This window comes from Chelonoidis abingdonii, chromosome 10 (genome assembly GCF_003597395.2).
Source record: "Chelonoidis abingdonii isolate Lonesome George chromosome 10, CheloAbing_2.0, whole genome shotgun sequence".
In the NCBI taxonomy this organism is placed as follows: Eukaryota; Metazoa; Chordata; order Testudines; family Testudinidae; genus Chelonoidis; species Chelonoidis abingdonii.
Genome location: NC_133778.1, coordinates 1,252,331 through 1,274,469, shown reverse-complemented (window position 1 = coordinate 1,274,469; position 22,139 = coordinate 1,252,331).

Sequence of the window (22,139 nt, the reverse complement as noted above, 5' to 3'; positions counted from 1 at the left end):
TAATTGTGAGGGCTGTTCATTGTATAGGTCAAAGACACATGGGAAAAATGCAATACATTCATATTCAATGTGTAGCCTTTGGAAATATTTACTTTGAAACAGCAAAGACTAGTCATCAATGAGGCTGAGTAATTCTCTGGTACAATGGGCTGTATATTGTGAAAAAACTGTTTATACACCATTCCAGCCCACTAATGCGCTACAACTTTCTGATTGTGGGAGGTAATGTAGGGTTCAATAATAACACCATTAACAAACTCATTCCCAAATCAACTAATCTCTTGAGGCCTTACTCAACACCCCTTGCACTGTCAGTCTTCCCCCATGTGAATACTCCCATCAGTTGCCATGGGACTACACCCCTGAGTGAGAGTTTGCATGATTGGGCCTACAGACTCAAGGTCTCACTCTACTTCCTAGTGTATGTTTGCCCATGTGGTGCCCCTACTTCTGGCGGCCAGGCCACCTGAGCAGACACCTTGCTGGCAAACTCTCCCATCAGCTCATGTACAGGCACAGGCAGTGGCTGTAGTACTGCTGTGTCTTCCGTCTGTTCTTTCTCTCAGCTAATTCAAACCAAGGCCCATGTGACCTGCTAAGAAGCTGCCTCCCTTGGCAGAGCCAGAGCTGTGTTAAGCTCCTCTCAGCTGGAAGTCACTCTCTTCATATCCTGCAGGCTCCGGTACAAAGCCAGAACAAAAAAGCCTTGGCAAAATAGCCTGGGAGAAGGAAAAAAAGGGGTGGGCAGGTGGTGTGCGTGGGAAGTGCCAGAGGTCAGAATTAAGGCATAGCTGTCTGAGCTGGACGCCGTGAGCTTGAACGGTGCCTGGCTTTACTCATCCCTCCACTCTTCTGAGAACCAAAATAGTCACCCTCTTCAGAGAGAAATGATGAGTCAGGGTGGATTCCCCTTAAAGGCTGGTATATTCAAAGGAGTTGGTGGCTAACTGCCATCAGAGTGGAGGGCACACCTAATTCCTTCAGGCCCCACTGAGTATGGCTTGGATTGGGATTTCAAATGCACAAAGGAAATCCTAGCCTCATTACTGACTATTCCCCTGTTCACCATTTGGCTCAGTTTCAGATTTGGACTGGAATAGGAGAGGGGGAAGCATGTGATCTTTCATAGTAAATATAAGAAGGGGCTGACCCCACGTCCTCCATGCCAGCTGACCCTGGAGTGGTTGGGCCCTGCAGACTATTTATTTTTAGAACGATGGGCTGCAAATCATTGGTGTTAGCTGCTTTTTGGTGTTGAGACAACACAGGAGGATGGTGTTTGCATGTGCTTCCAGCAGAGGAACAAGGTTCTGGCAGAGGACAGCTGGCCTGAACCACTGACAAAACTTATAACTGAACCTAGCCTAAGGTTAAAAAAAGGTTGGTTAACTTTTCAAAGAATATTTCCCTGCTCAGAAACCAGGAAACACTGACAATCCTAGGAGAGCCAGTACCTTTTTGTGAGGTTTCCAGCCCAAAAAACCTTGGATAGTTACACAAGGGTGAGCTTCTTAACCTTTTGAGCTTAGTTTAGCATGACACCAAGATCTGAATTTGAGCCTGTGTCACTGCATAGGCCTTGTGTACCTGTAGGAGAGAAGTCCCACTAGTGATCTGATAGGAGGTGCCTTAGTGTAGACAAGGCTCTGGTGGCTCCTGGCATTTCTATTACTTTTATTAATGAAATTGGTTGGAGGAAGGAAGGAGTCTCAGCATCATAACGCATGAAACTGGGTACAGAGAATGACTCTCACAACCCCTAATCACTGTCTGTTTCCATGTCGCTTTCTAACTTGCTTCTTCTTGCCTCTGCTGTTCCTGTTAGATATGTGCAGTTAAACTGGTGGAGCATTGGTGGGGAATTTTCTGTGCAATTCCGTAGTGGAGACCAGTAGAGAAGGGAACAGAATATGATTGTATAATGCATGCTACACAAATCTCTTGTGTTTGTCCCTGGTATGCAGTGATTCAAACTGTGTAATAGAGAACAAAAGCAAAATCACAGCATTACTAATCTGAGTGTGACATTGCATCAGATAATTTTTAATACATTTTTTCCTGTGTGGAGTTTATATTTAGATACAAGTTGACTTTGATGTGTTGGTTATTACACAGAGAGGATTTTGATTCACGGTGGCAATACCTTACCTAAGAGTAAAAAAGTAAAGGCCAGTAAAAGAAGATGGGCAACATAAGGTACAATCTGTAGGCCACCATCAAAGGTAAGTCTTGTCCTAAACAATGCCACTTCCTAAGACTGGTTAATTGGTAATGTGATGTGCCAGGCATTCCCTGTCCCTGCCAGATCCTGTTACCTCAACACATTCCGTCTTCAGAAGCATCCTTTAAGAAAAGAAGGGCAGTGAGTTTGGACCTCCTTAGGAGGCCTTTCTAGGCAATCTCTGGTCAGGAAGACTTAGCCCTCCAGAGGCTAGAAGGGATGGGAGCAGGCAAAGGCCAATTGGGGCTCAGTAGGCCAGATGATAAGGGCTGTCTGCTTCTATCAGGGGGGCAGTTCTGGATGAAACCAAGCGTTGGATGGAAGGATCCTCCCTCTGCCTGTGGCCAAGAGGCCAAGTCTGGTGAGAGCTTAATTCTGACTGCACTTAATCTTTACATCAGTGAAAAACCTTTGGATTTTTTTTTTTTGTGGAAGCTGAGGCCCTGGCAGGCCATTCCGAGTTATACATTAACGGGACTACTGAAATTAGGCAAGATCGCTTGGGCAGTGACATGACGGTATTTTTCTATTTCCTGCCTCATTAGAGTTATTAGAATTATTTGAATGTTGTAGATTTAGCCTGGGATTTTCAGAAGAGCCCAAAGGACTTTGTTAAAAAGTAATTTGGATTAGAAATGCTCTTTCTGGAGTACTTTTTAAAGGTGATATTTGGTTACTTGCTTTTGAAGGTGGAGGACTAATAAAAACAGCTAACATTGGGCCTACAAGGAGCAGGCTGGGGAAGTGGTATGCTCCTAACTTTATACCTGGGCCTCATTTTTCACCTGCATTACTATACTAGTGGTTACGAAACTACAAATGTCAAGCAGAAGATGCATGTCCAGCTCCAGTGCTGTTAAGTGGAACTTGGTGGTGTGGTTAGATGTTGATAGATGTTTGGCAGCATGTGTGTTCACTTTGTGTGCCGCTACGTCCCTGCACAGACAGCTGGCATGGCAGATCTTGAGTGAACCACCCAATGACCACAGAATTCATTAAGGGACGAAGGCACCCAGCCAGGCTAATTGTTGATAAAGCATAGTACTCGTATCACACAGACTCTACCGGGCCACTAATATACATGTATACCCATAACAATGGACCAGCTCAGTGAACGGCAGGACTTTCCATTCCTCCCTAGTCCAGACAAAGAGACTCTCTGAGATACATCTTTTCATACCGATACAAACAAGTGAGTACTGCCCCTCTGCCATAGTTTGTTACTGCCTCATGACATGGCTAGTTATTACCCCTCACCTTGTACATGTTGGTTCAGTTACAACATTTTTATTATGTATTTTCATCCTGACCTTATCTTTTAGGGGGGGCCAATGTGTTCCTGTTATTCTTAGAGAATGTATTTGTATCATCCTTGGTATTGGGATGTTCTGGTGCTACCTGATATCGGGATGTGTTTGCATGAGTACTCTGTGACTTGCGCTTCTTAGGAATGTGTATTTCTGCAATATCAACCCTATTCTTGCCAGATTCAGTGAGCAGGTCCTGCCTCATACCAGGCCTTTGGTATAAGGGCGTATGTCTCAGGCTCTCTTCCTACTACAGAGTTCACTAGGGACTAAATTGGAACCACAAAATTCATTTCCATTTGTGACCTAAGGCAGGGTTTGAACTCAGACCTCCAGTGCACTAAGCACCTTGAAGAATTAGGTTTTTCAAGGGAGACCAAGGGAATTTGACTATGAGTAGAATTTGAGCACCTAACTCCCTTAAACTGCTTTGGCAATCCCAACCTAAATGGCCTAATTCAACATATGGGGAAGGCTAATTTATTTTCCCAGGTCAAATGGCCTTTGACATTTCCGTGTAAACAGCAGGGGGCGCTGCTACCAAAGTGCCTGCTGTGCATTGCTTGCCTGGAAAGTCTGAAAAGGTGGAATGTGAGAGTCCAGAAAAAGGGCTAATGCTGTGGAAATGCAGAATTACAGCAACCATGTGTCCTGCTTCCCAGAGCGAATGTTTAGCAGTAGGCTTCTCTTCTCCTGGAATCACTCTTTGCAGAGAGAATCACAGAGGCATTCAGAAGCTGCACAAAATCTTAGTGGGTTTGGTTTTCAGGGGTTTCTACCTACTAAGTTTTAACTTGAATTCTTGGGTTCAGATGAGTGAAACTAGTGAAAATGAAATGAATCTGTTGCATTTTACCTTGTTTCTCACAGAAACATACCAATTCTAATAGCACCAATTTTGCTATTCCCTGCAATTATGTTATAGAAACAGCTGAGGGAGAGGATAAAATTGGACAGTGTGGAATCTCTGGGTTGCTGAGTTCCAGCTGGTTCAGTTTAAAATCATTGCAGTATGTGAGGGTGGGAGATCATATTGTATTTGTATTTAAAACCTTTGCCACCGTTATTTTTACAGAGCTCCTCATTGACACTTTGTAAATTAAGTGCAGGAGCCGGGCACTGACAAGAGCTACACAAATACTCTAGGATTAATAAAGAAGGAATGACCTGATGGTTTTAGTGAATGAAATATCCCTTTTGTTAACGCAAAGGAAAAACTAGTGGTACAAAATGAAAATTTATGTGACAGCCTCTTTGAGGGGAAGGACGGGGGAGGTGTTGGATTTGTTTAAAAGTGAAATCATCGAGCTTGGGCCTGACCTCTGATCTCTCCTGACCTTGGTACTAATGAAGGGGAAAAGGCCTGGTCATATAAACATGTCACAGCATGAGGCTTGGTAAGGTGCGAGCTGATTACAACACAGCAAAGGAATACCAGGGCGAAGCTTAGAACAGTAACAACTCCCAGTGAGGGCTGAGCAACTGCTTGGGGATCAGAGTCCCAAAATTGTTCCTGGGTTGCTTTATCCCTAGCAGGACCTGAGGAGCTCAGTGAAGGGAATGCAATCAATAGCCTGCTTCCTCCTGTCAGTCATGTCAGCCTTGGCTGATGGAGGTTTTGCTTTTAAAATTCAGAGTCTCTGCCCAGCTCCCCCTACCCACCTGGAGATGCAGTGGTGACAGGCATGTGCAAAATGCCCCAAACTGTCACATAGCTGAAATACAAGTGGCGTGGCCCATTCAGTCATTTCCCCTTGTTCCCCAACAGATGGCAGCAGAGAGCTCCCCCCACCCACAACAAAGCCCTGGGTCATCTGGAGCTCTCAGGCCGCTCTGGGCCACTCTTCTCCCTATTCACCAACAGGTGTCAGCAGTGAGTTCCCAACTCTCTCGGAGTTCAGGCCACAGGGCTTACGTAGTCATACAGCCCCCCACCCCTGCCAAAAAGAAGAACATATAGTATTCATAAATGATGATAGAGCAAGCCCATGTCCAACACAGAGCCCCTATGCTGTGCAAACCTGACTAGCATGTGCCACTTTGAAAATCTGGGCCATGTATGGACCAGAGTGAAATCCTGGTCCCACGGAAGTCAATGGCCAAACTCCATATTGGGAACAGAGCATGTCTGAAAATCTGGCCCCACGTTTGTGAAATCTGTTGTCATTTTTTACAGTATCAAAGACCCATCTGTTGGGGAAGGGGAAATGACTGAATGGGCCAGGCCTTATTTGGATTTCAGCTGTGTGACAGTTTGGGGCATTTTGATTAACATATCGATAAATTCTGAGTTTGGGAGCAATAAAATGCTATGGACCCTGTTGGGAAATGAAGGGGTGAGAGATTTATACGAAATATGCCTGAGGTGAGGGGTCTAAAGTCCAGTACAATTGGATTAAGGGTGCCTGGACATTCCTGAAAAAGGAGAGTGAATGAAGGAGGTTCCTGCTTTATGTTAGCAGTGCCTCGCTAGTGTTAAGGGCTCTGGATATTATGGATTCTTCTCTAAAGAGCTGAGCTGAGATTACTCTCTTGAGCTCATGTGGTTGTGAGACAAAGGATGGCACAGAGCTAAGGTGGCTGGGGCTGAAGCTGCAGAGAGAGCAGTAGCTTACCTGAAGGACAGGCTAGCCCTACCCCACAATCAAAGCTAACATCACTTCATCTGGCTCAGGAGGTAGAGCCCCTGGAGCAGCCCAGGGAGCCCTGACCTGCGGAGTCAGTGGGCTCCACCAATCCAGGGCAACAAACTGTGAGTGGGGAACTGGGGAGGAGGGAAGTTGCTAGAATGACTCAGCTGCTCGCCACAGCCAGAGGACGATTGAGGTTAGGGCTATTGCAAAGACACCCTGTGGGGAGTCATACCTCATTGCTAATTTATTAATTGCTGAGTTTCCCATGTCTAGTCTGCTCTCCCTCACCCAGGAAAGTTCACTTTGTTGTAACCTCTGGTCTCAGTGCTTGTGAGTGGGGAAATATTGCCTATCAGTGGTGCCCATGATCATATATATAGTTTCAAGGGCAGGGAGACTTAAGTGAGTGTTGTTTAAGTTTCGAGATGGAATACTTAGAAAATTCAGTCTGGCTCATTTTGCTGCCAACAGCACCTGGCAGAAGGGTTACAGATACAGGGGGTTACTTCAAGGAGAGGCTGACTGGCAGGAAAGAGTACAACAACTTCAGATAGTGATAGGGTGACCAGACAGCAAATGTGAAAAATAGGGACAAGGGGTGGGAAGTAATAGGAGCCTATATAAGAAAAAGACCCAAATATTGGGACTATCCCTATAAAATCAGGACATCTGGTCATCCTAGATAGCAGCCCATCTACCAAACTGTGGAGGGGTGCTACAAGAGAATGGGAGAGCAATAGCCTTGATGAGGATGGCTCAACCCCCCACAGTGCTCACCAAACTGGTGTTAGGCAACAGGTCCCAAACTCAGAGTCTGAGGGACTTCTGGCAGGTTAAAAGGATTCTCTCTGGCCAGGGGTCAGTAAGATGTTGGGGGAAACAGGCTGATACGCACAGACACCCACCATGGTGTCAGAAGGAGCTAGGTTTTCATAGGCTCCCTTCACAGGTGGGGTAAGTCTCCTGTACGATAGACATGCATTTAGACTGTTTATTGGGTTAAAATTATTTTCCTCTTATGTTTTGCCTTGTTCCTACTGTTAAGATTAAACAATCTGGGTTTAAGAAGGCTGTCTGGTCTCTGTATCCATCACTGGTCACAGGCTCCCAGTGGTTCTCACTGGTTCTCAAAGTGGTTCTTTTAAAAATGTGTTATGCCCTCAGTTGAACCACTTTTCTGAAGCGTTTGCAACAAAACCCAGAGTCTAAACAATATTTTTGTCGGGATAATCTGAGGTTATTGTTATTACCCACAGGTAAGGGCTATTTTAAAAAATAGAGTGCACATACTCCAGTGATGTAAATCAGTGTTGCTCTGTTGAAGTCAATGGAACAATGCTAATTTACCCCAGCAGAGAATCTGGCCTGTGATTTTTATAACCTGACAGTGACTCTTTAGTTAAATGGGGTCTGACGATATTGTCTGTTTAGTTTCGTTTACCCTCCCTTCTGGCTTGGATGTTACTTTTTTCTTCCTCCACACGCCTTGTTTTGCTTTATGCACAAAAGACATATGTTTCTGTTTGATGGCAAAAACAGTTAGCACTCAGCCACCAACTAATTAGTAGTACTTCATATTAAAGTAGGCAGTGGAAGAGTTATGTGAGGGAGGTGAATGCCATCTAGTCATATGACTAACGGGTAGGATGATTGCTCAGTTTGCCAAGGGTCTCCTCCATGCCTCTGTGGCACCATTTCCTCTAGCCTGGAAGCCAATGCAGAATGCATTGTCATGTTGCCAGAAGCCCTGGGAGGAGGGACAGAGACTGAGTAGGTCTATGACAAGAATGGCTGGGGGGTAATGTAGCCTACCCCTCCATGCCTCTGTGGCACCATTTCCTCTAGCCTGGAAGCCAGTGCAGAATGTGTTGCCATGTTGCCAGAAGCCCTGGGAGGAGGGACAGAGACTGAGTAGGTCTATGACAAGAATGGCTAGGGGGTAATGTAGCCTGTGTTATCTTTTCTGCCCAGGGGTCCTGGCGGTCAGAAAATCCAGTGGACCCAGTGCAAGGAATCTGGAGGGGGAACCTGCCAGGAACCAGAGCAGCTGTGAGGGCCTCCATGCAGATAGCTCTATGCCTCCTGTGTATCCCTCAGGCTCTGCAAGGATTTTGAGGCATGGCCCATGGTCTATTCCTCCAAAGGAATAGGATGATGAGAGTGTAACACTATCAGGAGAACCTTTATGTAAGTTGTCCCCCTTCTCATGGGAAGGGCAATATTTGGGGGTTCCATGTTCTGGGCCTACTTGTGCAATATTTATTGCCCAGATGCAGTAACAACAAAGAGCTCTGAAGTGAAATCTATTGATTTTTTTGTTTTTCCGAGGTGCTTATCCGTGTGGTATCTGAACAGCTTACCACACACCAATCAGACAGGGAGTACTGGCTCCATTGTGCAGATGGGCAAGTGAGGCCTAAATTTCAGTGGGAATTAGGTACTTAAATACCTTTGAGGATCTGGGGCAGAGAAATGAGACTGAAAGTCAATGGGACTTGGTCAGCTAAGTCTCTGAGGCTCCTGTGGAAACATTAGCCTAGGTAACTGACCAAAGATCACACAGGAAGTAGAATCTGAGGTGGAATTTCTGAGTCTGACTGAGCTGGGCCTAAGGGAGTTGGGCTTATGGTCAATATCAAGGAGAGCTCCTCACAGAATGAGATTATAACATGGCCCTTACAAAAGACCTCTTCCTTACTGTTCTTACAGTGGAGAACAGGAAGGTGAGGCCTGTCTGAGTGAGCCAAACCTGGATAGTTAGATGGGAGCACTAGCTGATAGTTGATGAAAAATGGTTCTCCAATCACTTCTCCTGACATAATTTATCATTGCCGTACAAAACAAACAGATAGGAATGAAATGATGAATATTCCTTTACGGCTGAGATGACCAAGACTCAGGCCAGGCACCCAAGGTTCTAGAAAAGCAGATCAACCCATTATTATAAAAAGCAGGGGAAAAGACCTTCCCAGAGAGTACATGAGAGAGAGGTCTTGCAGGAGAAATCCCTGAAATGTTCCTAGATCAGGAGGATGCAGAAATTCTTCAGTCTGAAATTCATGTTAAGCCTCCTGGTTATTTATTGTCTTTTGTGGGAGGAGGGGAGATGAAAGCCAATTTCTCTCCCCTCCCTTGTTGCCAAGACACAGCATTCCAGCTCTGGTTCCCAAATCCTTTAAACATCTTTGCGGCATCCAACTCAGTGGTCTTGGATGACGCAGAAAACAGCCCACCAGGCAGACTTCCTGGTCGTCTGTGTATTGGGAACCCGTTGGAGCATGCCATCTATCTCCAGCAGATGCTAACAAGCCTGAAGGAGCCTTTCAGCACACAATGCATCCATTCTCTACAGGAGCACTGTCACTGGGGCTGCATGACTTCATTACTGCAGTAGGATTTCAACAGTGACCCTGTCTGTGTGCAGAGCAAAAGCAGAAGCTGGGCTCATTCAGTGACTGAGTTGGAAGTGCTGCAGGTATGATTGTGACTGGAGCTGGAGCTAGTATACAGAAACTGTGAGGAGTTGTGATCTAGGAGACGGAATGAAGGAAGGTGAAAGGGAAAAATTATGAACAGAAACAAATGGAGAGATTGGAAGCCTCACTTTCAGTAGTGCTATTTTAAAAGAATGACTCTGGGCTAGTGCTGAGCAAGGGGTGGGGTCTAAGCCCCCTCATCCTAGGGAGTGGCCAAGGAGATGCTGTAACTAGACACACCACTGAATCACAATTCTCTCCCTGATTCCTGCTGACCTGTACCAACAGCACATAAGAGTATGTGCCCGTGCTAGCTCGGCTGCATTGGTCAGTGAGTACAGGAATGTGGAGCCAAGGCTCTGCCCATTTGCCAACCCTCTCCACGCACTCCATGCCCACCTCTTCCTTGTGTGGAAGTGTGGTTCAAATCACAACCTAGCCCTATGTCCTGTCACTGCCTGGATCTGAAAGGATGCATGGCCAGAGAGGGCTGTTAGAGAGAATATGGGGCACCAGGAATTTCATCCAAATCTGGAGGCCACATTTTAAACTGGACAGATTCTTCAAATAACTAAGCAAACAAATCGAAGATATCACAAACTGCAAGTTACCAATGAACCCCTGATTGCTTGAGAGCCAATGTAAGATCCGCAGCCTCTGAAACATAAAGATTTAGTACCTCACTTATTTAGTGAGCCTTTTGAGTATCAGGGCCTAAATATAGATTTAAAAGTCTAACATTTTTTAAAATGTTGGCCATGTTACTGTCTAGAGAAATGAATCATTTTCCAGCAAATGCTTCATGCAGAAAAATATGTTTTGTTTTGAGTCTTGGCAAATTCAAAGCCTTTGGCGTTAGCAGGCGTTTCCCACTCATTATAACTGGCACTTGAGTAGGAAAAGACAAAAATGAAAGTATATAATACTTTACAACTGAGTCAGTCTATGAGGTCTCTATTGGAACAGGATTCACACTTTAAAGGTGAACAGCAAAGGAAACCCTAAAACTGAGCCAAGCAAGGATGTATGGCCAGAATGCTCCTGGTAACCTGCCTGCGATGAGTATTCAACACGGGAATGCATCTATATACCCTTTTAGACAATTTACAAATCCTGTGAAGACCTCTGTCCAGTTCCTGGTTCATTTTTGTCACCCCTTACTACATAAATCTGGGACAACTCAGATACCACACACTGTACTGTCTAGCTAAGGAATTATGTGACCATCACCTCCACCAAATCTGAGCACCTCATGCCCATGAATGGATTTTAGCCTCACAACTGCCTTTGAGGAAGACAGGTATTATACCCATGTTCAGACAGAACACTGTGGAACAAGGTACATTAAGTGACTTTCCCACCATTACACGTGGAATCTGTGGCTGAGTCAGGAGCAGAACAGCGATCTTTTAAACCTTAGTTAATGCCCCAACCACAGGAACATCTTTCCGCTTTAATGACACCAGAGAACCCATTAAAGTTTCAGTGGTTGACATTTTCAATGGGACCTAAGACCTTTGAGTTTTCAGCTGGAGTTGGGCTCCTAAAATCTAGGTAGTCTCTAGCAATCATAGAATTATAGAATATCAGGGCTGGAAGGGACCTCCGGAGGTATCTAGTCCAACCCCTTGCTCAAAGCAGGACCAATTCCCAAATCATAGCTTTTATTCTTAAATGGCACAATTTTCAAAGACAAAACAGCCCAACTCCCATTTATGCACTAAAATATTTAGCCAGGTTTTCCACAGAGCTCAGCACATCGGGTGCACAGTGGGAGCTCTTGGGTGCTGAGTTTTTTTTGAGAGCCTGACTCCAAATGTGGGTGCTCATTAGTTGAAATCTGGTCTCACCCAGAGTAAGAACTTTAAAGAGCTCATCTCTGCTCTGGATCTTTTGCCACAGAAACCAAAGCTGAATGGATAGCTCTGTATTTAAACATGAATAGAGTACCTATCTTACTCTTAACTGCATCATTTTCTTTCAAGGTTTACCTTGAAACTGGCAACATACTTGTACATATTTAAAGTGACAGGAGAGTCCTGGAAAAAGATTTAGAAGGCACTTTCACTCCAAGGCTCTGAAATACTACAGGAAATCATAAAAAGGGTTAGTGCGCTTTACTATATTCAAAACAAATTCTGAGACTCCGAGACTGAGGCTGAAAGGGCATTGAAGTCACAGTGTAAAGACATGGCTGAAACCCTGCCTAAGCTGGAATGATTGCATTCGAATTCTGAACAAATAGTTGGTGCAACATGCAATTTTCTCTTTCACTCTGGTTACAAAACAGTTGTCTCCTGTTGTGCTATAACGTGGCAGAAATGATTACTGATGAGAGATTATATGGCAGCTCTTATCACCTTGTGAGGACTGCATATGTTAATAATAAAGCGTACTGGTCTGGAATAGAGTCTTCTGGTAGTTTCACAGCTCTCTGCACTTAACCTATTCTCTGGCTCATTGTACCTTGTGGTAGAATTTCTCATTTCAGGAACTCGCTGAAAGAATCAGAACAGTTTTAAACTAGGTTTATCTGAACATTGTGCAGCAGGAGGTCAGTTAGCATTGTAGGGGTTGATTCTTCACTGAGATTCATGGGTATGCATCACTGCTTACGTTGGCCAGCCCCGCGGAGCCTGATCTGGAGTCACTGAAGTCAATGGCAACACTTCATTCGGGTGTGCCACTCTATAATTCATGACCAAAAATGTAAATTGCTGCTCTTGTTTTACATTTTGAAGAGCAGTCACCAAAGTTCAAGGAACCTAGGCCCAAATTTTCAAAACTGGCCACTATGTTTTGGGAGCCCTAATTTGGGAGACATGCATAGGAGAGAATGTAGGTAGGCCTGGTAAGCAGAAAAATCTCTGGCACAGATTACTTGTTACTGTGTGGTGGCTCACCACTGTAGACTCGTGTATTGCAGGAAAAGGGCAGGGGGAGGGGGAGTGTTGGATCCCCTCACTCCCCAGGATGACCTGTTAAGCATCACACATCTCACTTGACACTCATGCAGTTGGTAGGTCTGTCATATTGACCTGCTTCTCAGGGAAAATGGCAGATTTTTAAAGACATTGGGAGAGCTTCTCCATAATGCAATGCCCTGTAGCCTAGGGAAGTATTTGGTGAGCTTCAAGCCAGAAGGCTAAGCACTTTAGTCCCAGCTTCTATGTTGATTGCTGTTATGCATGTATCCACAATGCTTAGGTAGTGCCCCTCTCTACCTGGTTACCTCCTTTAATGGCAATCCGCTTACAGGTTTTAATGGACAGGTCTGGGTTCTTTTGGATCCCGCCACCCACTCAGCAGGGTGAATCTTTTTTCTTTTTTTGCTATGAAATTATTTGGCGGTGCCTCCACCCCCCTCGCTCCTTCCTGGCAGGGTCACCAGGGCAGCTTGGGCCGAAAATTCTAACTACATAGTAATCCCCACTTACTTGCCAGATAGTTGGAGACTTCCAAGAAATAATACAACACATAACAATATATTCAACACAATAATTATATTAAACAGGCAACAAATACAACATTACAGAGTGAAACACTATTTTTAGGGTCACCGGTGCCCACACTGAAAATACCTGTGACTTGATGTAACAATTGTAAGATTAGTGTCCTGTTGGTACGCGTACTTTCCTGAGGTCCTTGATGACCTATAAAATTCTCTGCAGTGGTTTATCAGTGCAGCTGACTGGGTTCAGTACAGCCCAAAGGACCCACAAGTGGGAGGAGGTGGTGAATCCCTACACAGGTGTAATATGCAGCAGGTTATAAAATCCTCAAACCCTCACTCCCTGGCTTGAGGACACAGTTCAGGGAGTAGGGCAGGGGTCACCAACATGGTGCCCGTGGGTGCCATGGCACCCGCAGGGGCATCTAAATGTGCCCACATCCTGGCCAGCGCTGGAGCATCCACTGAAATGCTGCCGAATTTCTGCGGCATTTCGGTGGCAACGCCTCTTGATGATGCCGCTTGCCGCCGACAAGTGACGTCACTGAGAGGTGTCACCGCCGAAATGCCACAGAAATTCGGTGGCATTTCGGCGTATGCTCCACCGCTGCCATGGTCCTTCGTCTGGCGCCTGCCAGACAAAAAGGTTGGGGACCACTGGAGTAGGGGGTCCCCAAAACAAATTTCCTGACTAACTAAGTAAAGATGGTGCACTCACGAACTCCATGAATGACCTTCAGGTTGGAAGATGACGCTGGACTCCTCAGTCACTGCAGAGGGGCTGCTGTCTGCTGTCAGGGATCCTCCTCAAGCAGGAATCAGGCTGTGTTGGTCCCAGGATTTCCCCTCACCACAAAGGGGTGCAGGACTCAAGGTGCTGGTTATACAACTACCCTAACATCCAAACTGTAGCCTCCTAGCCCAGCCTCCAGTCACACACTCAGCAGGCAGCTTCCCTGGACAAGCAGCGCTGACCATGTGGGGACTAGTCTCACCAGGGAGCTGGAGGTGAAACCCATCCTGGCTGGGGAAATTTCTCAGCAAACGCTACCAATTGGGAATCATCCGTGGGGAAGGAAAACCCATCTGGGGGATTGGCTGTCAGGTCCCAAGAGGCCAGTTCTCAGGGGGAACCCTGCTTGCAGGCCTGGGACTCACCAGCTCCCCACACAGCCAGTCCTGCCCTTGCCCTGGCTGGCTCCAGCCTCTCCAAAATGGCTTCTCCCCTCTCCTGAACTCCCTGGGAGGGGCATCTCACTCTCTGTTGGTTGCCGGGCAGACTCTGAGTTTGCCTTGGCTTTCTCCTCCCTGAGCGGCCAGCAGACAGAGCTCCAGGAATCTATGTAATCTCCTTGGAGGTTACACTTATTAAGTAAGGCCTTCACTCTTATTTTAGAGTAGGCATTCACCTGCAGCTACAACAACTGAGAAGTTGCAGGTCATGTTAAGACTAGAATCCCAGCCACTAACATGGCAGAGACAAGCCTTGGCCTGGCTTTGTCACGTTGTTCTGTAGAAGGCATATATCAAAGTATGTGCTTGGCTGAGTTATCTGTAACCAATCGACCGCACTCTGCCTCCAGGGCCAGGAATCTGAAACACAACATTCGTGTTGGCTCACCAGTTGCCGTGTAACCCACGGGCAAGTTGTATGTCATTGTAATCCCTCTGGGGGTTTTCTGAATCCCAGCTCCTGGAGCTCCCATCTGAGAATGTAGGGAGCCTTACCAAAAGGAATCCAATTAAGATGGCTGCCAAAGTGTCTGACTCCATTCCCAGCATGCTTGGAATCAGGGTTGGTGACAGAAGGAACTAGAAAATCCTGCTGGGGCTGATGAGAAATCTTCTTCACGGTGTGAGCTGGATGAACTGTCCACTGGACCAATAAGACAGGGCTGTGCAGACCCCTTTCCTACTGGGGGACAGCCTGACTACACAAAGGAGAGAGAGTTTTTTGTTCAGTTTTGGTTTGGAGGCTGGGAGAGAGACAGTGTGGCATGTGGCATCCCAGCTATGCGCCTACTGCCCCCAAAGGGAGTTCTCACACAGCTCTGAGACTCTAGCTCCAGCATTGCAGTGACCAGTAGCCAGAGAAGGAGAGAGCCCACCTAGCACTGGCTACCAAGAGCCAGCCAACACCCCAGGAAGATTCCAGACCAGGAAACTCAAGAGCCTGAAGAGGACTCCGGCCTGAAGAGAAAATAAGGTAGCTTTTGGTTAAGCCAGTTGATGTCACACTGCTGCAACACTCTGTCTCAGGACATGCCATCTCAACAGTGCCATCCACCTAAGGAAGGCAGCTGCGGTAAGAGGAGTTTGAGCATGTTAAGAAGTGGGAATTAACTCGGATATTGGTTAAATATTAATTAACTGTAGCCCTTTACTTCCCCAGATCCTACGTTCTTGTTCCCAGTAAAGTCTCTCCGTCTGTTGTCTAGTTATTTTATTCCTTTGCAGGGGTTTGTTTTGATTAATTTATTGTCCCCCGTTTACTGGGCTTTAGACTCCTTGTCAGCTTGTAGTATTCGCCTTGATTTCTCAAGGCCACAGCCCCTGGGTATCTGGCACAGTGCGAAGATGCTTTGTGTGGAGGCACCAGGTGTACTCAGGACCTGCTGTATGCAAGGAGAGAGGAGAGGCACTCCAAAGACTGGTGATCACAGGCATCTGGGAGAGAAAAGGGAAAAGGCTAAACCAGAGGTTGGCAACCTTTCAGAAGTGCTGTGCTGAGTCTTCATTTAGTTACTCTAATTTAAGGTTTCGTGTGCCAGTAATACATTTTAATGTTTTTAGAAGGTCTCTTTCTATAAGTCTATAATATATAACTAAACTATTGTTGCATGTAAAGTAAATAAGGTTTTTAAAATGTTTAAGAAGCTTCATTTAAAATTAAACTAAAATCCAGAGCCCCCCAGAATGGTGGCCATGATCCGGGCAGTGTGAGTGCCACTGAAAATCAGCTCGCGTGCCGCCTTCGGCACCCATGCCATAGATTGCCTACCCCTGGGCTAAACCAACACCTTGGGGGAAGGGCTGCATTATTTCCCTCTATGGGCTGTCTCACAGAAGGGAGAACGTCCCATTTATGCTGCTGGTTGCTACAGTACTATCAGTAGGACTGGGGTCGAGTGTGTGCCAGGTTGCTACTGTAGCTGAGGTGGAAGAGGTCTCTCGTGGAATCTGGAGAGAGTGGGTGCAGAGCCTGCTGATGGGTTCCATGGGGTGACAGACCATATGCCTGTGATTCCTTCTTAAGTAAGCATGTGGTTACAATGACTATCTGAAAGAACAGGAATTCAAACTTTCTATTTTTTTTTATCAAAACTGCAATGTGATTTAAAGATGAACTGAGATTTCAAGTCAATTGCCAGGCTTCTTACCTGAGATCTGGGTGCAATGTTTCTGCTCAGCGGTGAGCGATACCACACCTACGTTCCCCTGCTCTGCTTGCTGATTTAAGACTAGATTAGGCCTTTATGTCCAGCCCTGAGCAAGGGCTAATATGTAGCTGCACAGCAGAATATACCTTAATTTTCTCCTTTTTGTTGGGTTTTAACTTCAATGAGCTTTCAATTCATCCAAGGCTTCAAGTTAATGGGAGTTTTACCCTTAGGACCCGATCATGCAACTTGCTGCCTGAAGGGGTGCCACTTCAGCTGCATGGAGTCCTATTGAAATCAGTGCAGCTCAACCTGCCCTCAGTTTCAGGATGATGGCCTTAGATTGTAAGCTGTTCAGACCAGATGCTTCATCTTCCCCTGTGCCTTTGAAGTGCTTAGTACGTTGTTGGTGCTGTATAAATAATGCAAACCATTTGTTATAAACAGCAAATGGACTATTTCTATTCATGGTCAAATATTAATGGGGTTTGATTTTGTTTTCCAGAAATGTCACTTGAGTGGTCCCAGCAGAGCAAGGGCTAGACATTTATCTCTGAGCAATTGTGAGCACTCCCTTCCTACTTCCTTAATGCTGTCAAAACTCAGGCTGGGAGGGGGTTAGGAGATTTTGCTTTTGAGAGAAAGTCTGTTAGGTTTTATTTTTTTTGGTTTGGAGCTGCGAACTTGAGTCTGAACACTCTTTTCCCTTTGGAAAATCAGGCTTTGGTTGGCCTTTACCTGAGTAAGGTTTGAGAAAAAACTCATTAAATCTTTGTTGAAAGGCGACTTTTGTTTCTTTGCAGTTTTGTAGACTCGCAGCTCATTACAGGGTATGTTTTCTGTAGTCTTGCATTTGTGTGTGACCAGTTTGGCTATAATATTTAGACAGTCCCTGGATACGTGTGTGTGGTGGCTTGAAGGACTTACTATTGTGAAAAAGAATGGTCTTGTGGCTTAGCCCCTAATGCATTATGGGATGTGGATTTTACTCCATGTTCTGCTATAGATTTTGTCTTGAGCAAGTCACTTAGGCCGAGATTCTCAAAGGTATTTAGGATTCTAGCTTGCACTGATTTCAATGGGAGTTAGGTGCCTAAATGCTTTCAAGGATCTAGGTCTCAATCTCTCTCTCTGCCTTGTTTTCTACCACACAGGGGTGTTTGTGATTGGAGCAGGGACTGTGGCAGTGAGCACCATAAACAAACTATAAATAAAAATGAACACAAAATATGTGAGTAGTTAGTTATAATGCATTAGGACAAAGCTGCATTGTTGGTTCATTATTTCACCTTGAATATTGCTTCTGCTTTCTTGTATTTAATTGATACATGGTACTGACTGAATAGCTACAATTTATAATGAACAATTTCTTAGACAAATGTAGCCCTTTTTCTCTGTTAATCAAAATAACTGTCTTTTGACAGTTAATTTTCAAATGTATTTGCTATTTAGAATTGTTTTAGGTGAACATATTTCAGCTCAAAAACTGGCAGTATTTCTTGGGATGTTTGATATTCACGACTCAATATCGGGGATCTGTGACTGGTGACTTAAATCACATGGCATTCTTCTGGTTTCTCATTGGATAACCAAACCATTAGTTTCAGGCAGAAAAAGGTCTTTATAATTTTGTTTAATCATTATATTGATTTAGTTTCATGATTAAACTACATGCCTTACAGGCCCCAAATTTGCTTTCTATGAATATTCACATGAATAAACCTTTGCTTGACCAAAAATTCATGAAAAGTCCATACCAGTGGGTGTTTGTGAGTATTTATTTTCCCTATTTGCCCAGCTCTAGTTACAATAGATTTTTAAAATTGATGTGTCCTACAAAAAGAGAGAGTTTTAATCCGTCATTCGGTGTACTTGAGCACATCACTGTGAAACGAGGAGTCCAGCACATCAGAAAAAAATAGCAAAACATGTTGATGATTTAATTTTAAAAATCTTTTCCCACTGCAGAATACAGAACCTTTCATTCCATTGGGTTCCATGAGCTATGGATTGGGCACTTGTGCCCCTGCATTAGCTAAGTTAACATTAGATGGCAAACTTAGCAGAAAGGGTAGGTTTGAGGCCATGATTCAGTGAAGCATTTACTCACGGAGTTAATAACTGCAGTGTATGCTTAAGTCTCACTGAAGTCAAGCCTGTGCTTCGGTGTTGGGCTGTTTAATGGCCTGGATGTGTACAGAGAATAAATTACCCTCTCACTGCGAGCTCTGTTCCCAGAGTTGAGGCACTTGTGAAAACCAGGCTAACATTTTGCTTCATTGTGATTTGGACTCAACTTATCTTTGAGCATCATTAAAAGAGCAGCTGTGAAAGGAAGGGTGAGTATTGCATGGATTGTGAGAACTCTAAGACCAGACGCCCACTGTGAAAATCTACCCACCGCACTGTTGTGTGACCTATGTTAAATACACCTTTATTGAATGCTACAGGAACCCAGATGGAGATGTCAATTACCTTTTGAGGCAATAAAGACTCTTAATTGTTTGGTTTGTTTTACTCCATGCAACTGGAAACATTTGGGATTACAGTTTTAAAATCTACCAAGCAAATAATGCATTTGATGCACTGTGACGTTATTGGTATAAACTGGGACCATATAGAACATGGGTTGCAACCAAGGTTCTGTAGTGGCACCAAATTCTATGTAAAGGGGGTCATATAAGGTGTCTAAGACCAGGTTACGGGTTACTGGTTATGATTATGCTGTCTGTATGTCTGTATAATTTGTAGTTGAAGTTATAAGTATTGCGTATACCTGTCCCTGTATTTTAATTGGTGCTGCAGTTCTGGGTGACCCCCGCAGACTCAGTTGTGTAGCTCAGCGTAAGCCTGCTTGATGCCATTAGAGACCATCACCTACACAACTGACCCATTGAGAGAGGCGAAAACGCCTTGTACTCACAAGAGTATGACAGAAACCTGGCCCAGGACGCACACCCATTTGTGCTGTAACTTTCCAGCAGTAGGAACAAAGGAGTTCTTACCACCTGGAAAAGTCATATAAGGCGAAGGCCCTCATCTCTATTGGCTTCAATCGCTTCTTACCTCTGGAGGGACTTTGCTACCATCTGAGACTTGCAAAAGACATGACCATCCAGCAGGGATGTCTCCAGGACTGGACTTAAACCTGCCAGTTTATACCATCACTGCTACACAGCCTGAATAAGGATTTGCCACCACTGATGTAATTGATTCAGTTTTAACCATACTCAGCCTCATCTCTATCTTTTCCTTTATGAATAAACCTTAGATTTAGATCAAAGGATGGCACCAGCGTGATTGTGGGTAGATCTGATATATAACCCGACCAGGCAGGCCTTGCAGGTGACCACAAGTGGGACCCAACAACCACTTCCTCCGCAAGGGCAGCTTCACCGCTTCGCCGACTGGCGGTTCATACACGCGCCCGACTAACTGCGTCCGCTCATGGAGCCATCCGTCATGGAACGCGGACAAGCGCTGCAGGAAGGCGGGTAAACCCCTGGAGACCCTGCCACTCCTGTGCAGCTGCAAGCCCCCCATGCAGAGCCTGGCAGCTGTCCACAACGCCGTCCAGGACCGCCTAGTGAAGGCCATCGCTCCACACTCGGCGATTGACCTCAATCGCACCATCCCTGCACCGACACCGCCTACGCCCAGACACGTCGTCACGGACACGGAGCAGAAAAAAGATCATCCCGTCGACGTGACGATCCCATCGAAACAGGACCCGGCGTTCCGCGAACCCAGCCCGTAAACTCGAAAAATATGCCCCTTGATACACATTGCGGCAAAGGGCTACGGGTTTACACCGACGCCCTGATCGTCCGGCGCTAGGATGCCTGGGCCCCTGTAACGAACCGTGTCTTAGGGCCTGTGGGGCGCCGTCGCTAATGCACCGACTCATGAGACGATTGATGGTCTCGGACACTATCGGCGGTCCAGGACATCTACACCGACACATCACCGGCCACGCCAGTACTAGAAGTGAACCGATGTGGCTCAACCCACGGGGGGGAGGGAAAACCCTTACAACCCCCCTACTAAACTACATCCCTGATACCTGAAACTGACCGACTGATACCACCTCGTGAGGGTCACCCTGTCCATTACCCGCCTGCTGCCTTAATCATGACTATGTGTAACCCATTAGATATCGATGTACCTCACTGCTCCCTACTATAACTTTGACCACCCACCGTACACCCGCATGGGGACATTACAGACTGTATGTACTATATGCTACCATAACCAAACTACCAGCGTCCCCATCATCTTTACTAATAACACCGATGACTAATGCTGACATGCCAAACCTGTGTAGATCATCTTTTAACATATTCTAATAACAATATTGACCTGGGTCTGGGGCTTGGTCCTTTGGGATAGAGAACCCTTTTTTTTTTTTACTGGGTGTTGGTTTTCAATAACATTCATCCCCAGGACGTGTGGACTGGTGGTGGTACTGGGAAACTGGAGGTCTCAGGAAATTGCTTGTGTAACTTGAGGTTAGCCAGTGGGTGACACCAAGTCTTTTTGTTCTGGCTGGTTTGGTTTGCCTTAGAGGTGGAAAAACCCCAGCCTTGGGCTGTAACTGCCCTGTTTGAGCAATTGGTCCTGATTTGGCACTCTCAGTTGGGTCCCGCCAGAACCACATCGTCACATGCACATACATCCCTACCCCGATATAATGCAACCCAATATAACACGAATTCGAATATAACATGATAAAGCAATGCTCTGGTGGGGCAGGGCTGCACACTCCAGAAGATCAACATAAGTTCAATATAATGTGGTTTCACCTATAATGCGGTAAGATTTTTTGTCTCCCAAAGACAGCGTTATATCGAGGTAGAGGTGTATGTATGTTCTCCGTCAGTGTGTTGAAACACTTCTCTCTGAAGCAAGTTTACATGGACTGACTTTATTTCTGGTTGAAATAACTTTAAGCCATCACAGAATTATTTTTCCATATTAAAACGTCCTTTTCGGACACGTTTTATTTGTCTGTTTCCAACACAATCTTTCTTATGAGGCTATCTTTTCTCTCTTTGCAAAGATGAACTGATACTGCGATCACTGAGTACTGAGACTCAGACATTGCCTTTGTTCTCAGGCACCTGTGTTGTCTCTGAATATTTCAATCCCAATGCTCTCAAATAGGCACTAATGTAGAAGTTGGAAGACCTGTAGTCAAGTCATGGCTCTGCCGCAGACTTCCTGTGGAATATTAGGCAAGTCATTTAGCCTTCCTGTGCCTCAGTTTCCTATCTGTAAAATGAGATAACAACACTTCCCTACCTTGCAGGGGGTTGCATTCAAAGATTGTGAGATGCTGAGATACTATAATGATGTGAGTCCTATAAGTAGATAACACGAATTGGGCTAGAAAGTTCTCGGTCCTGGGATAGAGTATATGTGGAGGATGAATGATGATTCCAAAGCCAAACTAAGTGACTTTATTGTAATTTTCCTACATACCTTTTTATTTTAAATATAGACGTTCAGTAGAGCTGGTTGAAATTTGATGGAAAATACCTTTTCGATCAAAGCAAAAAAAATTGAGAAAATATTTTGCTCAAAATGTTTGAATTTTTAACAAAAAAATTGAAATGAAAAATGTTGAATAGTGTAATGAAATTCAATGTGTTTTAATGGAGAAAAATGCTTT